An 18218-nucleotide genomic window follows, 5' to 3' on the forward strand; every position below is an offset into this window, starting at 1 on the left:
CGTAACTTCTGATTGAAGTTGCAATAAGAAAAAGACTGCCGTTAATTACAATTTAAAACCTTTACTCTTCCAGTTGCAACTGTAGATCTTTATTTCTGAACTTTAATCACATCGCTTATTCGATATTGTTAGTTCCTGCACTCGGGTACAATTCACTCAGTTTCAGACCAGATGTCAATTTGGTGTAATAAAAATAAGACTAGTGCGGGTGGGGTTCGAACCCACGCGGACATACGTCCATTGGAACTTAAGCCCAACGCCTTAACCACTCGGCCACCACACTGTTACAAATGGGATTCTTAAATGTTTAGATGAACTTATAGCTACTTATCACACTGCTCGCATTTCATTTGTAAGTCGCAATTGTTTAAATGAGATACCGCAAAGGAAACGTAAACAAATAGACAGCCTTTTCATCGAAAATCCCGTGCGATTCAACTTATTTCGTGCAGAAATATTCAATTAAGTAAAACTTGATTTTTGTCAACCCGAGTACCGTTACTATAGGAATTTTTATAATCATATATATAGAGAAAAGAAAAAAATATTGTATTATCTCATAAACGACAATTTCAGCTAAAAAATCAATTCGCAACACGAAAGCAATGTTACATACAATATGTTTCCTGTCATAAAGGAGTAGTGGTCATAACACCTGCTTATAGTCACTTTCAGCGTAACTTCTGATTGAAGTTGCAATAAGAAAAAGACTGCCGTTAATTACAATTTAAAACCTTTACTCTTCCAGTTGCAACTGTAGATCTTTATTTCTGAACTTTAATCACATCGCTTATTCGATATTGTTAGTTCCTGCACTCGGGTACAATTCACTCAGTTTCAGACCAGATGTCAATTTGGTGTAATAAAAATAAGACTAGTGCGGGTGGGGTTCGAACCCACGCGGACATACGTCCATTGGAACTTAAGTCCAACGCCTTAACCACTCGGCCACCACACTGTTACAAATGGGATTCTTAAATGTTTAGATGAACTTATAGCTACTTATCACACTGTTCGCATTTCATTTGTAAGTCGCAATTGTTTAAATGAGATACCGCAAAGGAAACGTAAACAAATAGACAGCCTTTTCATCGAAAATCCCGTGCGATTCAACTTATTTCGTGCAGAAATATTCAATTAAGTAAAACTTGATTTTTGTCAACCCGAGTACCGTTACTATAGGAATTTTTATAATCATATATATAGAGAAAAGAAAAAAATATTGTATTATCTCATAAACGACAATTTCAGCTAAAAAATCAATTCGCAACACGAAAGCAATGTTACATACAATATGTTTCCTGTCATAAAGGAGTAGTGGTCATAACACCTGCTTATAGTCACTTTCAGCGTAACTTCTGATTGAAGTTGCAATAAGAAAAAGACTGCCGTTAATTACAATTTAAAACCTTTACTCTTCCAGTTGCAACTGTAGATCTTTATTTCTAAACTTTAATCACATCGCTTATTCGATATTGTTAGTTCCTGCACTCGGGTACAATTCACTCAGTTTCAGACCAGATGTCAATTTGGTGTAATAAAAATAAGACTAGTGCGGGTGGGGTTCGAACCCACGCGGACATACGTCCATTGGAACTTAAGTCCAACGCCTTAACCACTCGGCCACCACACTGTTACAAATGGGATTCTTAAATGTTTAGATGAACTTATAGCTACTTATCACACTGCTCGCATTTCATTTGTAAGTCGCAATTGTTTAAATGAGATACCGCAAAGGAAACGTAAACAAATAGACAGCCTTTTCATCGAAAATCCCGTGCGATTCAACTTATTTCGTGCAGAAATATTCAATTAAGTAAAACTTGATTTTTGTCAACCCGAGTACCGTTACTATAGGAATTTTTATAATCATATATATAGAGAAAAGAAAAAAATATTGTATTATCTCATAAACGACAATTTCAGCTAAAAAATCAATTCGCAACACGAAAGCAATGTTACATACAATATGTTTCCTGTCATAAAGGAGTAGTGGTCATAACACCTGCTTATAGTCACTTTCAGCGTAACTTCTGATTGAAGTTGCAATAAGAAAAAGACTGCCGTTAATTACAATTTAAAACCTTTACTCTTCCAGTTGCAACTGTAGATCTTTATTTCTAAACTTTAATCACATCGCTTATTCGATATTGTTAGTTCCTGCACTCGGGTACAATTCACTCAGTTTCAGACCAGATGTCAATTTGGTGTAATAAAAATAAGACTAGTGCGGGTGGGGTTCGAACCCACGCGGACATACGTCCATTGGAACTTAAGTCCAACGCCTTAACCACTCGGCCACCACACTGTTACAAATGGGATTCTTAAATGTTTAGATGAACTTATAGCTACTTATCACACTGCTCGCATTTCATTTGTAAGTCGCAATTGTTTAAATGAGATACCGCAAAGGAAACGTAAACAAATAGACAGCCTTTTCATCGAAAATCCCGTGCGATTCAACTTATTTCGTGCAGAAATATTCAATTAAGTAAAACTTGATTTTTGTCAACCCGAGTACCGTTACTATAGGAATTTTTATAATCATATATATAGAGAAAAGAAAAAAATATTGTATTATCTCATAAACGACAATTTCAGCTAAAAAATCAATTCGCAACACGAAAGCAATGTTACATACAATATGTTTCCTGTCATAAAGGAGTAGTGGTCATAACACCTGCTTATAGTCACTTTCAGCGTAACTTCTGATTGAAGTTGCAATAAGAAAAAGACTGCCGTTAATTACAATTTAAAACCTTTACTCTTCCAGTTGCAACTGTAGATCTTTATTTCTAAACTTTAATCACATCGCTTATTCGATATTGTTAGTTCCTGCACTCGGGTACAATTCACTCAGTTTCAGACCAGATGTCAATTTGGTGTAATAAAAATAAGACTAGTGCGGGTGGGGTTCGAACCCACGCGGACATACGTCCATTGGAACTTAAGTCCAACGCCTTAACCACTCGGCCACCACACTGTTACAAATGGGATTCTTAAATGTTTAGATGAACTTATAGCTACTTATCACACTGCTCGCATTTCATTTGTAAGTCGCAATTGTTTAAATGAGATACCGCAAAGGAAACGTAAACAAATAGACAGCCTTTTCATCGAAAATCCCGTGCGATTCAACTTATTTCGTGCAGAAATATTCAATTAAGTAAAACTTGATTTTTGTCAACCCGAGTACCGTTACTATAGGAATTTTTATAATCATATATATAGAGAAAAGAAAAAAATATTGTATTATCTCATAAACGACAATTTCAGCTAAAAAATCAATTCGCAACACGAAAGCAATGTTACATACAATATGTTTCCTGTCATAAAGGAGTAGTGGTCATAACACCTGCTTATAGTCACTTTCAGCGTAACTTCTGGTTGAAGTTGCAATAAGAAAAAGACTGCCGTTAATTACAATTTAAAACCTTTACTCTTCCAGTTGCAACTGTAGATCTTTATTTCTGAACTTTAATCACATCGCTTATTCGATATTGTTAGTTCCTGCACTCGGGTACAATTCACTCAGTTTCAGACCAGATGTCAATTTGGTGTAATAAAAATAAGACTAGTGCGGGTGGGGTTCGAACCCACGCGGACATACGTCCATTGGAACTTAAGTCCAACGCCTTAACCACTCGGCCACCACACTGTTACAAATGGGATTCTTAAATGTTTAGATGAACTTATAGCTACTTATCACACTGCTCGCATTTCATTTGTAAGTCGCAATTGTTTAAATGAGATACCGCAAAGGAAACGTAAACAAATAGACAGCCTTTTCATCGAAAATCCCGTGCGATTCAACTTATTTCGTGCAGAAATATTCAATTAAGTAAAACTTGATTTTTGTCAACCCGAGTACCGTTACTATAGGAATTTTTATAATCATATATATAGAGAAAAGAAAAAAATATTGTATTATCTCATAAACGACAATTTCAGCTAAAAAATCAATTCGCAACACGAAAGCAATGTTACATACAATATGTTTCCTGTCATAAAGGAGTAGTGGTCATAACACCTGCTTATAGTCACTTTCAGCGTAACTTCTGGTTGAAGTTGCAATAAGAAAAAGACTGCCGTTAATTACAATTTAAAACCTTTACTCTTCCAGTTGCAACTGTAGATCTTTATTTCTGAACTTTAATCACATCGCTTATTCGATATTGTTAGTTCCTGCACTCGGGTACAATTCACTCAGTTTCAGACCAGATGTCAATTTGGTGTAATAAAAATAAGACTAGTGCGGGTGGGGTTCGAACCCACGCGGACATACGTCCATTGGAACTTAAGTCCAACGCCTTAACCACTCGGCCACCACACTGTTACAAATGGGATTCTTAAATGTTTAGATGAACTTATAGCTACTTATCACACTGCTCGCATTTCATTTGTAAGTCGCAATTGTTTAAATGAGATACCGCAAAGGAAACGTAAACAAATAGACAGCCTTTTCATCGAAAATCCCGTGCGATTCAACTTATTTCGTGCAGAAATATTCAATTAAGTAAAACTTGATTTTTGTCAACCCGAGTACCGTTACTATAGGAATTTTTATAATCATATATATATAGAGAAAAGAAAAAAATATTGTATTATCTCATAAACGACAATTTCAGCTAAAAAATCAATTCGCAACACGAAAGCAATGTTACATACAATATGTTTCCTGTCATAAAGGAGTAGTGGTCATAACACCTGCTTATAGTCACTTTCAGCGTAACTTCTGGTTGAAGTTGCAATAAGAAAAAGACTGCCGTTAATTACAATTTAAAACCTTTACTCTTCCAGTTGCAACTGTAGATCTTTATTTCTGAACTTTAATCACATCGCTTATTCGATATTGTTAGTTCCTGCACTCGGGTACAATTCACTCAGTTTCAGACCAGATGTCAATTTGGTGTAATAAAAATAAGACTAGTGCGGGTGGGGTTCGAACCCACGCGGACATACGTCCATTGGAACTTAAGTCCAACGCCTTAACCACTCGGCCACCACACTGTTACAAATGGGATTCTTAAATGTTTAGATGAACTTATAGCTACTTATCACACTGCTCGCATTTCATTTGTAAGTCGCAATTGTTTAAATGAGATACCGCAAAGGAAACGTAAACAAATAGACAGCCTTTTCATCGAAAATCCCGTGCGATTCAACTTATTTCGTGCAGAAATATTCAATTAAGTAAAACTTGATTTTTGTCAACCCGAGTACCGTTACTATAGGAATTTTTATAATCATATATATAGAGAAAAGAAAAAAATATTGTATTATCTCATAAACGACAATTTCAGCTAAAAAATCAATTCGCAACACGAAAGCAATGTTACATACAATATGTTTCCTGTCATAAAGGAGTAGTGGTCATAACACCTGCTTATAGTCACTTTCAGCGTAACTTCTGATTGAAGTTGCAATAAGAAAAAGACTGCCGTTAATTACAATTTAAAACCTTTACTCTTCCAGTTGCAACTGTAGATCTTTATTTCTGAACTTTAATCACATCGCTTATTCGATATTGTTAGTTCCTGCACTCGGGTACAATTCACTCAGTTTCAGACCAGATGTCAATTTGGTGTAATAAAAATAAGACTAGTGCGGGTGGGGTTCGAACCCACGCGGACATACGTCCATTGGAACTTAAGTCCAACGCCTTAACCACTCGGCCACCACACTGTTACAAATGGGATTCTTTAATGTTTAGATGAACTTATAGCTACTTATCACACTGCTCGCATTTCATTTGTAAGTCGCAATTGTTTAAATGAGATACCGCAAAGGAAACGTAAACAAATAGACAGCCTTTTCATCGAAAATCCCGTGCGATTCAACTTATTTCGTGCAGAAATATTCAATTAAGTAAAACTTGATTTTTGTCAACCCGAGTACCGTTACTCAGGAACATATATATTGACGGGACTTGACACTACCTGATTGTAGTCGATTTTATCGTCGTGCCATAGTTAATAAAGATACGATACAGAAACGGACATGTACCGTTACTATAGGAATTTTTATAATCATATATATATAGAGAAAAGAAAAAAATATTGTATTATCTCATAAACGACAATTTCAGCTAAAAAATCAATTCGCAACACGAAAGCAATGTTACATACAATATGTTTCCTGTCATAAAGGAGTAGTGGTCATAACACCTGCTTATAGTCACTTTCAGCGTAACTTCTGATTGAAGTTGCAATAAGAAAAAGACTGCCGTTAATTACAATTTAAAACCTTTACTCTTCCAGTTGCAACTGTAGATCTTTATTTCTGAACTTTAATCACATCGCTTATTCGATATTGTTAGTTCCTGCACTCGGGTACAATTCACTCAGTTTCAGACCAGATGTCAATTTGGTGTAATAAAAATAAGACTAGTGCGGGTGGGGTTCGAACCCACGCGGACATACGTCCATTGGAACTTAAGTCCAACGCCTTAACCACTCGGCCACCACACTGTTACAAATGGGATTCTTAAATGTTTAGATGAACTTATAGCTACTTATCACACTGCTCGCATTTCATTTGTAAGTCGCAATTGTTTAAATGAGATACCGCAAAGGAAACGTAAACAAATAGACAGCCTTTTCATCGAAAATCCCGTGCGATTCAACTTATTTCGTGCAGAAATATTCAATTAAGTAAAACTTGATTTTTGTCAACCCGAGTACCGTTACTATAGGAATTTTTGTAATCATATATATAGAGAAAAGAAAAAAATATTGTATTATCTCATAAACGACAATTTCAGCTAAAAAATCAATTCGCAACACGAAAGCAATGTTACATACAATATGTTTCCTGTCATAAAGGAGTAGTGGTCATAACACCTGCTTATAGTCACTTTCAGCGTAACTTCTGATTGAAGTTGCAATAAGAAAAAGACTGCCGTTAATTACAATTTAAAACCTTTACTCTTCCAGTTGCAACTGTAGATCTTTATTTCTGAACTTTAATCACATCGCTTATTCGATATTGTTAGTTCCTGCACTCGGGTACAATTCACTCAGTTTCAGACCAGATGTCAATTTGGTGTAATAAAAATAAGACTAGTGCGGGTGGGGTTCGAACCCACGCGGACATACGTCCATTGGAACTTAAGTCCAACGCCTTAACCACTCGGCCACCACACTGTTACAAATGGGAGTCTTAAATGTTTAGATGAACTTATAGCTACTTATCACACTGCTCGCATTTCATTTGTAAGTCGCAATTGTTTAAATGAGATACCGCAAAGGAAACGTAAACAAATAGACAGCCTTTTCATCGAAAATCCCGTGCGATTCAACTTATTTCGTGCAGAAATATTCAATTAAGTAAAACTTGATTTTTGTCAACCCGAGTACCGTTACTCAGGAACATATATATTGACGGGACTTGACACTACCTGATTGTAGTCGATTTTATCGTCGTGCCATAGTTAATAAAGATACGATACAGAAACGGACATGTGTTAAAAACGGACTCGCTATTATCCTAATAATTTCTGATATTATCAATTAAATGTCATTTAAACTAGTTTTATAGTGATGCTAGTGTATCAAACTTGTATTCTGTCACTTCAAATTTGTTAAAATCGCAAGCATTTCATCACAGAATTGTGCAGAATGGAAACCAGGTAATAAAAAATGGCGGCCATTGCCGCGATGATTTACAAATTCCCAAACTATTATAAAACACTTCACATCAAATAACTCAAACTTATTTTGGTAATTTTATATGACAAAATATATCTGCTAAATGATAAAACTTGTATTTATTTACAATTAGAGTTATGTGGTTTATTTGTTGAGCAGTTCTGATAGTTTTTCAGTCAGACGCTACCAAAATCCGTAAATCTTGGGAAGTCTCGGGGAGTCCGAGATTTTATCAATTTAATACTGAAAAGCGTATCAGATTCATTTCCCGTTAGATATACTGTTCCCAGCGTTACTATAGGAATTTTTATAATCATATATATAGAGAAAAGAAAAAAATATTGTATTATCTCATAAACGACAATTTCAGCTAAAAAATCAATTCGCAACACGAAAGCAATGTTACATACAATATGTTTCCTGTCATAAAGGAGTAGTGGTCATAACACCTGCTTATAGTCACTTTCAGCGTAACTTCTGATTGAAGTTGCAATAAGAAAAAGACTGCCGTTAATTACAATTTAAAACCTTTACTCTTCCAGTTGCAACTGTAGATCTTTATTTCTGAACTTTAATCACATCGCTTATTCGATATTGTTAGTTCCTGCACTCGGGTACAATTCACTCAGTTTCAGACCAGATGTCAATTTGGTGTAATAAAAATAAGACTAGTGCGGGTGGGGTTCGAACCCACGCGGACATACGTCCATTGGAACTTAAGTCCAACGCCTTAACCACTCGGCCACCACACTGTTACAAATGGGATTCTTAAATGTTTAGATGAACTTATAGCTACTTATCACACTGTTCGCATTTCATTTGTAAGTCGCAATTGTTTAAATGAGATACCGCAAAGGAAACGTAAACAAATAGACAGCCTTTTCATCGAAAATCCCGTGCGATTCAACTTATTTCGTGCAGAAATATTCAATTAAGTAAAACTTGATTTTTGTCAACCCGAGTACCGTTACTATAGGAATTTTTATAATCATATATGTAGAGAAAAGAAAAAAATATTGTATTATCTCATAAACGACAATTTCAGCTAAAAAATCAATTCGCAACACGAAAGCAATGTTACATACAATATGTTTCCTGTCATAAAGGAGTAGTGGTCATAACACCTGCTTATAGTCACTTTCAGCGTAACTTCTGATTGAAGTTGCAATAAGAAAAAGACTGCCGTTAATTACAATTTAAAACTTTTACTCTTCCAGTTGCAACTGTAGATCTTTATTTCTGAACTTTAATCACATCGCTTATTCGATATTGTTAGTTCCTGCACTCGGGTACAATTCACTCAGTTTCAGACCAGATGTCAATTTGGTGTAATAAAAATAAGACTAGTGCGGGTGGGGTTCGAACCCACGCGGACATACGTCCATTGGAACTTAAGTCCAACGCCTTTTTTTTTTATCTTTATTAAAATCAAACATCATATTATACAAGTAAAACAATATATAAAATCAATTGTCCTTGATTGTTGTCATTATATACTAACTTTGTATTTACAATACATCTACTACTGTTAATTCACATTTAAAGTACACAATATAAAGTATATAAACTAATTACAATTTAAAGACTAGAATATTGTCTGTTTCTTCTAACAATGGGTTATCTAATACAAACTTTTTTTGAAATATATGACTCATATTATGACATCGACAGAGATAGACATGCATATATGTTACATAATGTTTTAATGTATATTGAAATAATTTTATCAAATTTACATTAAAATAACCACTATTCAACAAGTTTCTCCTTCTGTAGATACAGTATCTGGCAACAGACATAAAAAAATTTAGAAACGTATCATTTACACCTTTCATATGCCATCTCAAACCCAAAATCAATAGTTCCTCACTTTTTACTAAACTAATCTTATCTGAATCACAGTTTTCAAAAATTCTAACCAACAAAGATGATAAATAATTATGAAAATCTTGAAGCTTATCACAATTCATAAATATATGCAGGATGTCCTCCTTTTCACTGCAACATACTTTACAAATATTATCATCACCTAAACCTATCTTATGAAGTTTTACATTGGTAAAAATACAGTTATGTAACACCTTAAAGTCTAACTCAACCAAGTTAGAAGGTTTCCAATACATATTAACATGTGTCCATATTTTACTAAATGCTTCAGAACTTACTTCAAATTCTGATTTCCATAACTCAATACCAACAGGTTCTTCAACAATATTTTCCAACATAATAGTATATAATGTTTTAGTACTACATAGTTTCAAATCATAATGCACATTTTTACAAATAATTGAAATGTCTATTGCTCTTGGTATAGATATTCTGTGAATATCAGTGTTCACTGTGTTTTTCCATTCTACAGGTATAACATTCAACAAATTTCTATATCTATCAATTACATACTGTACATTAACATCTTCATATACAACTTGAATCATTTCAACTATAGCATGATCTGGCAAGAAACCAGTTTTTACTTCAAAGCATATATCTTTGAGACAAACAATACCAGCACCTATAAAATCGTGCCATAAAATTGTTCTGTTATTAACTATAATATTAGGATTTACAAACAAAGGCTGATCATAAATATTTTCTACAGACAATGGAAACTCTATTTTTTTCCTTATACAATTCAGTGCTTGAAAAAATTCTTGATAAACAACAGGAAGTTTTTTCAATTCACAATTAGGTATCACTGAATAAAAAACATTAAGACAAAGTTTCATATCATAAATTGAAGATACAAAATACTTAAATGTGTATTTCCATAATACTTCATATTCATCATCTAACAATCTGCCTAGAAATTTTAGCCTAAAAGCATATATTTTACATTTGATATCAGCAACATTTAAACCACCTCTACTTTTATCATCTACTATACAGTTATATTTTACTAAATGACATCTATTTTTCCATATAAAATTCAGACAAACTCTTTTTATCTCTATATAAGCCCATTCAGGTAATGCAGTAACAAACAATGCATACCAAAATCTAGATAACATCAGTGAATTGATAACACTAACCCTGCCATGTATAGTAAGTCTTCTCAATAACCATATGTTGAGAAGGGTTTTTATCTTAGCTATTTTATTTTTCCAATTCATTTCATCACACGTTTTTCTATTTTTTCCAATAAAAACTCCCAACAGTTGAAAAAAATCTTCACAAACTTTTAGACCAATGTGATCTTTTTCTAATACAGATAATGTACCGGTCCCTAAACATAATATCTCTGACTTTTGTCTGTTTATTCTGGCGCCTGTTGCTTTGCTATACAAATCGAATTCCTTAAACACTTCAGGAATTGATTCCTTATTACATAAAGACAAAGTTGTATCATCAGCATGTTGATAAATCAAACCAATCTTGTTACTTTTTGGGATATTAATTCCCTTTATATTTACATTTTGTACAATTTTACAGTGCAGTGGTTCTGCAATAAGTACATATAATAAGGCACTAATTGGACAACCTTGCCTAATACCATTCTTTATGACAAAATACTTTGTTAAAAAGCCATTACATTTGACTGCACTATTTATACCATTATAAAATATACTAATCCATTTCACAAATCTCTCACCAAAACCAAATTTCTTCAATACTTCTAACAGATAAGTATGACTAACTCTATCAAAAGCGTTTGCTTGATCTAATTTTAAAAAATATCCCTCAAGATCATCTCTTTCAACAAGTTCCATAATATCTCTAACATTTGAAATATTATTTGAGATATCTCTTCCCATAATACAACAAGTTTGATCTTCAGAAATTATCTTCGGTAATACAGATTTTAATCTATTTGACATAATTCTTGCTAAAATTTTATAATCTACTTGCAATAAAGATATTGGCCTATAATTTTTCAAAAAATTCCTTTCACCTTTTTTCTTATAAACCAGACTTATAATTCCACATTTCATTGATCTACTTAAAATACCTTCCTCTTCAATAACATCAAACAATTTCAATAACACATATTTTAATTCAGAATAAAATTTACAATAAAACTCTACAGTAAGTCCGTCTGAACCTGGACTTTTATTTTTAGACAATTGATTAATAGCTTTACACAATTCATCTTCTGTTACATCATCATTACATATATTGTTATCATCATCATTTACTGTTTTTGTAACAAAATTTACCAATTCTGACATCTTATTTTCATCAGTAGTTACACATGAATATAAATCACTAAAAAAACTATGTTGTAATTCTAAAATACCATCAGTATCTGACACAGTATCACCATTATCATTCAACAATTCTTTTATAGCATTACTCTCTTGTTTATACTTTTCTAAATTTAGAAAGTATTTTGTATTTTTATCAGACTCCACAGCCCATAAAGCTTTAGCTCTCAATACTGCTCCTTTACACTTTTCAATTTCTAAATTTGACAGTTCTAATTTAAGACTTTCTAATTTGGCAATATCAATTACAATACCACTAGCTGCCTTTTCACAAAGGTTATTGATTTGCCTTTCTAATCTAAAATACTCTTTCTTGTTTTGTTTAGCTAAATCAGATGACAATATCTGAGAATATCTTTTAATTCTATACTTTAAGTTATCCCACCAAACTAAAAAATCTCTATGAAATAATTCACTTTCTTTTTCTTGTGATATAATATCTTTAACTCTTTGTACATATTCTTCGTTAAACAACAATGTATTATTCAAAATCCAGAGTCCAGGACCTCTTTCAATACATGTACAATTTAAATTCATAATAACAAAAGAGTGGTCACTCATACTAGTAACATTATAATACAAACTTTGTACAAAAGATGACATATTCCTACTAACAAGAAAATAATCTATTCTACTTTGTTGTAGTTTACCCTCTGAAATTCTTTTCCAGGAAAATATTCGACAATCTGGGTTTCTAGCCCTCCATATATCATATACATTATTATCATCCATCAATTTAGTCAGTTTTCTATAGGGTTCATCATTTATATGACAAGTTTTACTTCCTCTGTCTAACACAGACAAAGAGGTATTAAAATCACCTCCAATAATCAAATTATCTAAATCTTTAGTATAATCTATCACAAAATCATAGAAATTACATCTATCAGAAACTACATTAGGTGCATACAAAGAAATAAAGTTTACCAATGTATCATTCTCATAATAAGTCACATGAATAAATCTACCTTGATCATCTTTATAAATACATTTTATTTTATCTTTATAATAATTGCTAGCTAGAACAGCCACACCCTGTCTGCCATCCATACCATTACTATAATAAATATCACCTTCATACATATGTTTTACACCTTTAATAAAATCATCATCCCAAAATGTTTCTTGAAGTAACACAATACCAAATTTTCTGTCTTGTACAGTACTTAGAAATCTTTGTAAATTTACAACATTTCTCATACCATTACAATTCAAACTACATATAACAACCATTACAAAAAATATTAAACAATGACATATATATCTATCCATTTTTACTTTTTGTATTTTTTGACAAATTTCTAACAGTTTGACTATTCAAATTTGGAGCAATTTTTATTTTATTTCTCCTTTCTTTTTTCTTTTCTTTTTTTCTGATTTTTTAAAACTTTTTGATACTAATACATTTTTTCATCCCGCTATCAATAATGTTACAATCTGTATTTAACTCTACATCAGAACAGACAAATGATTCCTTATTATTACTTGCACCTTCAACATTGACTTCTTCGTCATCATCACAGGTGCTATATTCATCATCCATATCTATCGAGTGCTCCTCTGTTGCCATCTCCACATTACACTCTTCTGTAACAATAATGTCAACAGGAGAGCACTCTTCATTTTTTTTCTTTTTAACAACTTCATCAGAATCACTGTCTGCTCTTTTGTTTTTATCTTGAGCCTGTTCAATTACATTAATATCATCATCACCATCATTACCATCATCAAATATTTGATCATCCCTGTCCAATTTCCGTTTCCTGCTGTCCTCCTGTATGCCACTACTATTGGCATGGACCTCTGCTACAACAATTTTAACATTCATATGGGAATCATCTACTTTTTTCAACTCTGTTTGTTCATCATCAATTATATTTTCACTACTTTCTACATCATCATCCTTAAATTGTATAACTACCTCACTGTCATCATCCTTATCTTTATCTTCATCAATATTTTGATCCATACAGGTACAGTTCTTCAATAATTCCGAACAATTATCACATTTACATTCACAGGGTTGCCTATCACAGTCTTGACAGGGGAACACACATGATTCCTCATGGCAGTACATACAACTACATATACACGGATATTGTTCACACTTTAAACAAACACAGGTGCAAACCTTATTGCCACAAATACTACATTTGCACATACAAAAGAATTTTCCACATTCCTTACAATTCTTTGACGCATCAGGTGTCCTATTGTTCCTTCCAAAAGTACCCCGAGTACAAACACACAATAATGGTAAATTGCTACACGACTTGCATTTAGTTGCTTTGCAATACCTCTTTGGATGTCCTACCTCACCACAGCCATGGCATTCAAAATGAGGACAATTATTTTTCATGTGATCCGGCGACAAGCATTCCGAACATACTTTTGTTTGGTTATTATGTTTCAGTCTGAAATATTTCGTTTCAGATCCTATTTTGAACGGTATTGTCCAAGGTAGAGCTACTAATCCCGGAGGGAACGTGCATCGCATGAACCTGGTACCGTCCGCAACTTGCGTACCTGGAACCGTTCTTCTATATATAGGAGACACGACAATAACTCCTTTAATAGCTAGTTTAATTCGAATATCTTCATCTGGAACATATGACGGCAGTTTCATTACAGACACAACAGTAATATCAGAATGCATTAAGCTTACTGAATATTCCCGGCTTCCAATAGATATACCACCCAACAACTTTAAAGCATTCTGTTTACTATCCATAGTTACATCGTACGAAGATGCATCATGCTGAACCACAGCTAAAACAGTATTTAGTCCTATGATAGTCTCAACTTCTTCAATAATTATTCTCTCTTTAATAACATTTGTATTTAATCGTTCGATCCTGATAGTACAATCCCTTGAGTACGATTTATCTCCAACAACATAGTTTTGTTTCTGTCGATTTGGAGATCGAAAATGTTTGTTAGTCACCTTATCCATTTTTCCGAACGCAAAACAAAATAATTCAAAACAACGAAGTAAGACACGTTACTGTCCCCTTCACACTGGATCCCCCTCCCCCTTATCCTGTTTGCTGATAAACAGGAATAAGGGTACTCATACAAGTCAAAATACAGTCAAAAATGAACTTTTCACATTAATAAATACTATGTACAACAATTCGAGTGGAAAACATTCATCCAAACTCACCAATTTCGGAAAATTTATAGAGTCCTATAAACACTACATGTTGACCTTCCGGTGCGTTCGAACCCCCACCCACGCGGACATACGTCCATTGGAACTTAAGTCCAACGCCTTAACCACTCGGCCACCACACTGTTACAAATGGGATTCTTAAATGTTTAGATGAACTTATAGCTACTTATCACACTGCTCGCATTTCATTTGTAAGTCGCAATTGTTTAAATGAGATACCGCAAAGGAAACGTAAACAAATAGACAGCCTTTTCATCGAAAATCCCGTGCGATTCAACTTATTTCGTGCAGAAATATTCAATTAAGTAAAACTTGATTTTTGTCAACCCGAGTACCGTTACTATAGGAATTTTTATAATCATATATATAGAGAAAAGAAAAAAATATTGTATTATCTCATAAACGACAATTTCAGCTAAAAAATCAATTCGCAACACGAAAGCAATGTTACATACAATATGTTTCCTGTCATAAAGGAGTAGTGGTCATAACACCTGCTTATAGTCACTTTCAGCGTAACTTCTGATTGAAGTTGCAATAAGAAAAAGACTGCCGTTAATTACAATTTAAAACCTTTACTCTTCCAGTTGCAACTGTAGATCTTTATTTCTGAACTTTAATCACATCGCTTATTCGATATGGTTAGTTCCTGCACTCAGGTACAATTCACTCAGTTTCAGACCAGATGTCAATTTGGTGTAATAAAAATAAGACTAGTGCGGGTGGGGTTCGAACCCACGCGGACATACGTCCATTGGAACTTAAGTCCAACGCCTTAACCACTCGGCCACCACACTGTTACAAATGGGATTCTTAAATGTTTAGATGAACTTATAGCTACTTATTACACTGCTCGCATTTCATTTGTAAGTCGCAATTGTTTAAATGAGATACCGCAAAGGAAACGTAAACAAATAAACAGCCTTTTCATCGAAAATCCCGTGCGATTCAACTTATTTCGTGCAGAAATATTCAATTAAGTAAAACTTGATTTTTGTCAACCCGAGTACCGTTACTATAGGAATTTTTATAATCATATACTAGTATATAGAGAAAAGAAAAAAATATTGTATTATCTCATAAACGACAATTTCAGCTAAAAAATCAATTCGCAACACGAAAGCAATGTTACATACAATATGTTTCCTGTCATAAAGGAGTAGTGGTCATAACACCTGCTTATAGTCACTTTCAGCGTAACTTCTGATTGAAGTTGCAATAAGAAAAAGACTGCCGTTAATTACAATTTAAAACCTTTACTCTTCCAGTTGCAACTGTAGATCTTTATTTCTGAACTTTAATCACATCGCTTATTCGATATTGTTAGTTCCTGCACTCGGGTACAATTCACTCAGTTTCAGACCAGATGTCAATTTGGTGTAATAAAAATAAGACTAGTGCGGGTGGGGTTCGAACCCACGCGGACATACGTCCATTGGAACTTAAGTCCAACGCCTTAACCACTCGGCCACCACACTGTTACAAATGGGATTCTTAAATGTTTAGATGAACTTATAGCTACTTATCACACTGCTCGCATTTCATTTGTAAGTCGCAATTGTTTAAATGAGATACCGCAAAGGAAACGTAAACAAATAGACAGCCTTTTCATCGAAAATCCCGTGCGATTCAACTTATTTCGTGCAGAAATATTCAATTAAGTAAAACTTGATTTTTGTCAACCCGAGTACCGTTACTATAGGAATTTTTATAATCATATATATAGAGAAAAGAAAAAAATATTGTATTATCTCATAAACGACACTTTCAGCTAAAAAATCAATTCGCAACACGAAAGCAATGTTACATACAATATGTTTCCTGTCATAAAGGAGTAGTGGTCATAACACCTGCTTATAGTCACTTTCAGCGTAACTTCTGATTGAAGTTGCAATAAGAAAAAGACTGTCGTTAATTACAATTTAAAACCTTTACTCTTCCAGTTGCAACTGTAGATCTTTATTTCTGAACTTTAATCACATCGCTTATTCGATATTGTTAGTTCCTGCACTCGGGTACAATTCACTCAGTTTCAGACCAGATGTCAATTTGGTGTAATAAAAATAAGACTAGTGCGGGTGGGGTTCGAACCCACGCGGACATACGTCCATTGGAACTTAAGTCCAACGCCTTAACCACTCGGCCACCACACTGTTACAAATGGGATTCTTAAATGTTTAGATGAACTTATAGCTACTTATTACACTGCTCGCATTTCATTTGTAAGTCGCAATTGTTTAAATGAGATACCGCAAAGGAAACGTAAACAAATAAACAGCCTTTTCATCGAAAATCCCGTGCGATTCAACTTATTTCGTGCAGAAATATTCAATTAAGTAAAACTTGATTTTTGTCAACCCGAGTACCGTTACTATAGGAATTTTTATAATCATATACTAGTATATAGAGAAAAGAAAAAAATATTGTATTATCTCATAAACGACAATTTCAGCTAAAAAATCAATTCGCAACACGAAAGCAATGTTACATACAATATGTTTCCTGTCATAAAGGAGTAGTGGTCATAACACCTGCTTATAGTCACTTTCAGCGTAACTTCTGATTGAAGTTGCAATAAGAAAAAGACTGCCGTTAATTACAATTTAAAACCTTTACTCTTCCAGTTGCAACTGTAGATCTTTATTTCTGAACTTTAATCACATCGCTTATTCGATATTGTTAGTTCCTGCACTCGGGTACAATTCACTCAGTTTCAGACCAGATGTCAATTTGGTGTAATAAAAATAAGACTAGTGCGGGTGGGGTTCGAACCCACGCGGACATACGTCCATTGGAACTTAAGTCCAACGCCTTAACCACTCGGCCACCACACTGTTACAAATGGGATTCTTAAATGTTTAGATGAACTTATAGCTACTTATCACACTGCTCGCATTTCATTTGTAAGTCGCAATTGTTTAAATGAGATACCGCAAAGGAAACGTAAACAAATAGACAGCCTTTTCATCGAAAATCCCGTGCGATTCAACTTATTTCGTGCAGAAATATTCAATTAAGTAAAACTTGATTTTTGTCAACCCGAGTACCGTTACTATAGGAATTTTTATAATCATATATATAGAGAAAAGAAAAAAATATTGTATTATCTCATAAACGACACTTTCAGCTAAAAAATCAATTCGCAACACGAAAGCAATGTTACATACAATATGTTTCCTGTCATAAAGGAGTAGT

At 33.7% G+C, this 18218-nt stretch overlaps 16 non-coding genes across 16 annotated transcripts; all 16 read right to left on the reverse strand.

The window, feature by feature from the left end:
• Positions 1–200: 200 nt before the first annotated feature.
• On the reverse strand, positions 201–283 carry Trnal-uaa (transfer RNA leucine (anticodon UAA)). The gene has a single exon. It is a non-coding gene; the product is annotated as a tRNA-Leu (tRNA).
• Positions 284–875: 592 nt separating this feature from the next.
• On the reverse strand, positions 876–958 carry Trnal-uaa (transfer RNA leucine (anticodon UAA)). Its single transcript has one exon. It is a non-coding gene; the product is annotated as a tRNA-Leu (tRNA).
• Positions 959–1550: 592 nt separating this feature from the next.
• Trnal-uaa (transfer RNA leucine (anticodon UAA)) lies at positions 1551–1633 on the reverse strand. Its single transcript has one exon. It is a non-coding gene; the product is annotated as a tRNA-Leu (tRNA).
• Positions 1634–2225: 592 nt separating this feature from the next.
• On the reverse strand, positions 2226–2308 carry Trnal-uaa (transfer RNA leucine (anticodon UAA)). The gene has a single exon. It is a non-coding gene; the product is annotated as a tRNA-Leu (tRNA).
• A 592-nt stretch (positions 2309–2900) lies between these two features.
• Trnal-uaa (transfer RNA leucine (anticodon UAA)) lies at positions 2901–2983 on the reverse strand. The gene has a single exon. It is a non-coding gene; the product is annotated as a tRNA-Leu (tRNA).
• A 592-nt stretch (positions 2984–3575) lies between these two features.
• Trnal-uaa (transfer RNA leucine (anticodon UAA)) lies at positions 3576–3658 on the reverse strand. Its single transcript has one exon. It is a non-coding gene; the product is annotated as a tRNA-Leu (tRNA).
• A 592-nt stretch (positions 3659–4250) lies between these two features.
• On the reverse strand, positions 4251–4333 carry Trnal-uaa (transfer RNA leucine (anticodon UAA)). Its single transcript has one exon. It is a non-coding gene; the product is annotated as a tRNA-Leu (tRNA).
• A 594-nt stretch (positions 4334–4927) lies between these two features.
• Trnal-uaa (transfer RNA leucine (anticodon UAA)) lies at positions 4928–5010 on the reverse strand. Its single transcript has one exon. It is a non-coding gene; the product is annotated as a tRNA-Leu (tRNA).
• Positions 5011–5602: 592 nt separating this feature from the next.
• Positions 5603–5685, reverse strand: Trnal-uaa (transfer RNA leucine (anticodon UAA)). The gene has a single exon. It is a non-coding gene; the product is annotated as a tRNA-Leu (tRNA).
• A 702-nt stretch (positions 5686–6387) lies between these two features.
• Positions 6388–6470, reverse strand: Trnal-uaa (transfer RNA leucine (anticodon UAA)). Its single transcript has one exon. It is a non-coding gene; the product is annotated as a tRNA-Leu (tRNA).
• A 592-nt stretch (positions 6471–7062) lies between these two features.
• Positions 7063–7145, reverse strand: Trnal-uaa (transfer RNA leucine (anticodon UAA)). The gene has a single exon. It is a non-coding gene; the product is annotated as a tRNA-Leu (tRNA).
• A 1173-nt stretch (positions 7146–8318) lies between these two features.
• On the reverse strand, positions 8319–8401 carry Trnal-uaa (transfer RNA leucine (anticodon UAA)). The gene has a single exon. It is a non-coding gene; the product is annotated as a tRNA-Leu (tRNA).
• A 7336-nt stretch (positions 8402–15737) lies between these two features.
• On the reverse strand, positions 15738–15820 carry Trnal-uaa (transfer RNA leucine (anticodon UAA)). Its single transcript has one exon. It is a non-coding gene; the product is annotated as a tRNA-Leu (tRNA).
• A 598-nt stretch (positions 15821–16418) lies between these two features.
• Trnal-uaa (transfer RNA leucine (anticodon UAA)) lies at positions 16419–16501 on the reverse strand. Its single transcript has one exon. It is a non-coding gene; the product is annotated as a tRNA-Leu (tRNA).
• A 592-nt stretch (positions 16502–17093) lies between these two features.
• Trnal-uaa (transfer RNA leucine (anticodon UAA)) lies at positions 17094–17176 on the reverse strand. Its single transcript has one exon. It is a non-coding gene; the product is annotated as a tRNA-Leu (tRNA).
• A 598-nt stretch (positions 17177–17774) lies between these two features.
• On the reverse strand, positions 17775–17857 carry Trnal-uaa (transfer RNA leucine (anticodon UAA)). The gene has a single exon. It is a non-coding gene; the product is annotated as a tRNA-Leu (tRNA).
• Positions 17858–18218: the final 361 nt, after the last annotated feature.

Source organism: Mytilus californianus, unplaced genomic scaffold (genome assembly GCF_021869535.1).
Source record: "Mytilus californianus isolate M0D057914Y unplaced genomic scaffold, xbMytCali1.0.p SCAF_5, whole genome shotgun sequence".
NCBI classification, from domain to species: Eukaryota; Metazoa; Mollusca; class Bivalvia; order Mytilida; family Mytilidae; genus Mytilus; species Mytilus californianus.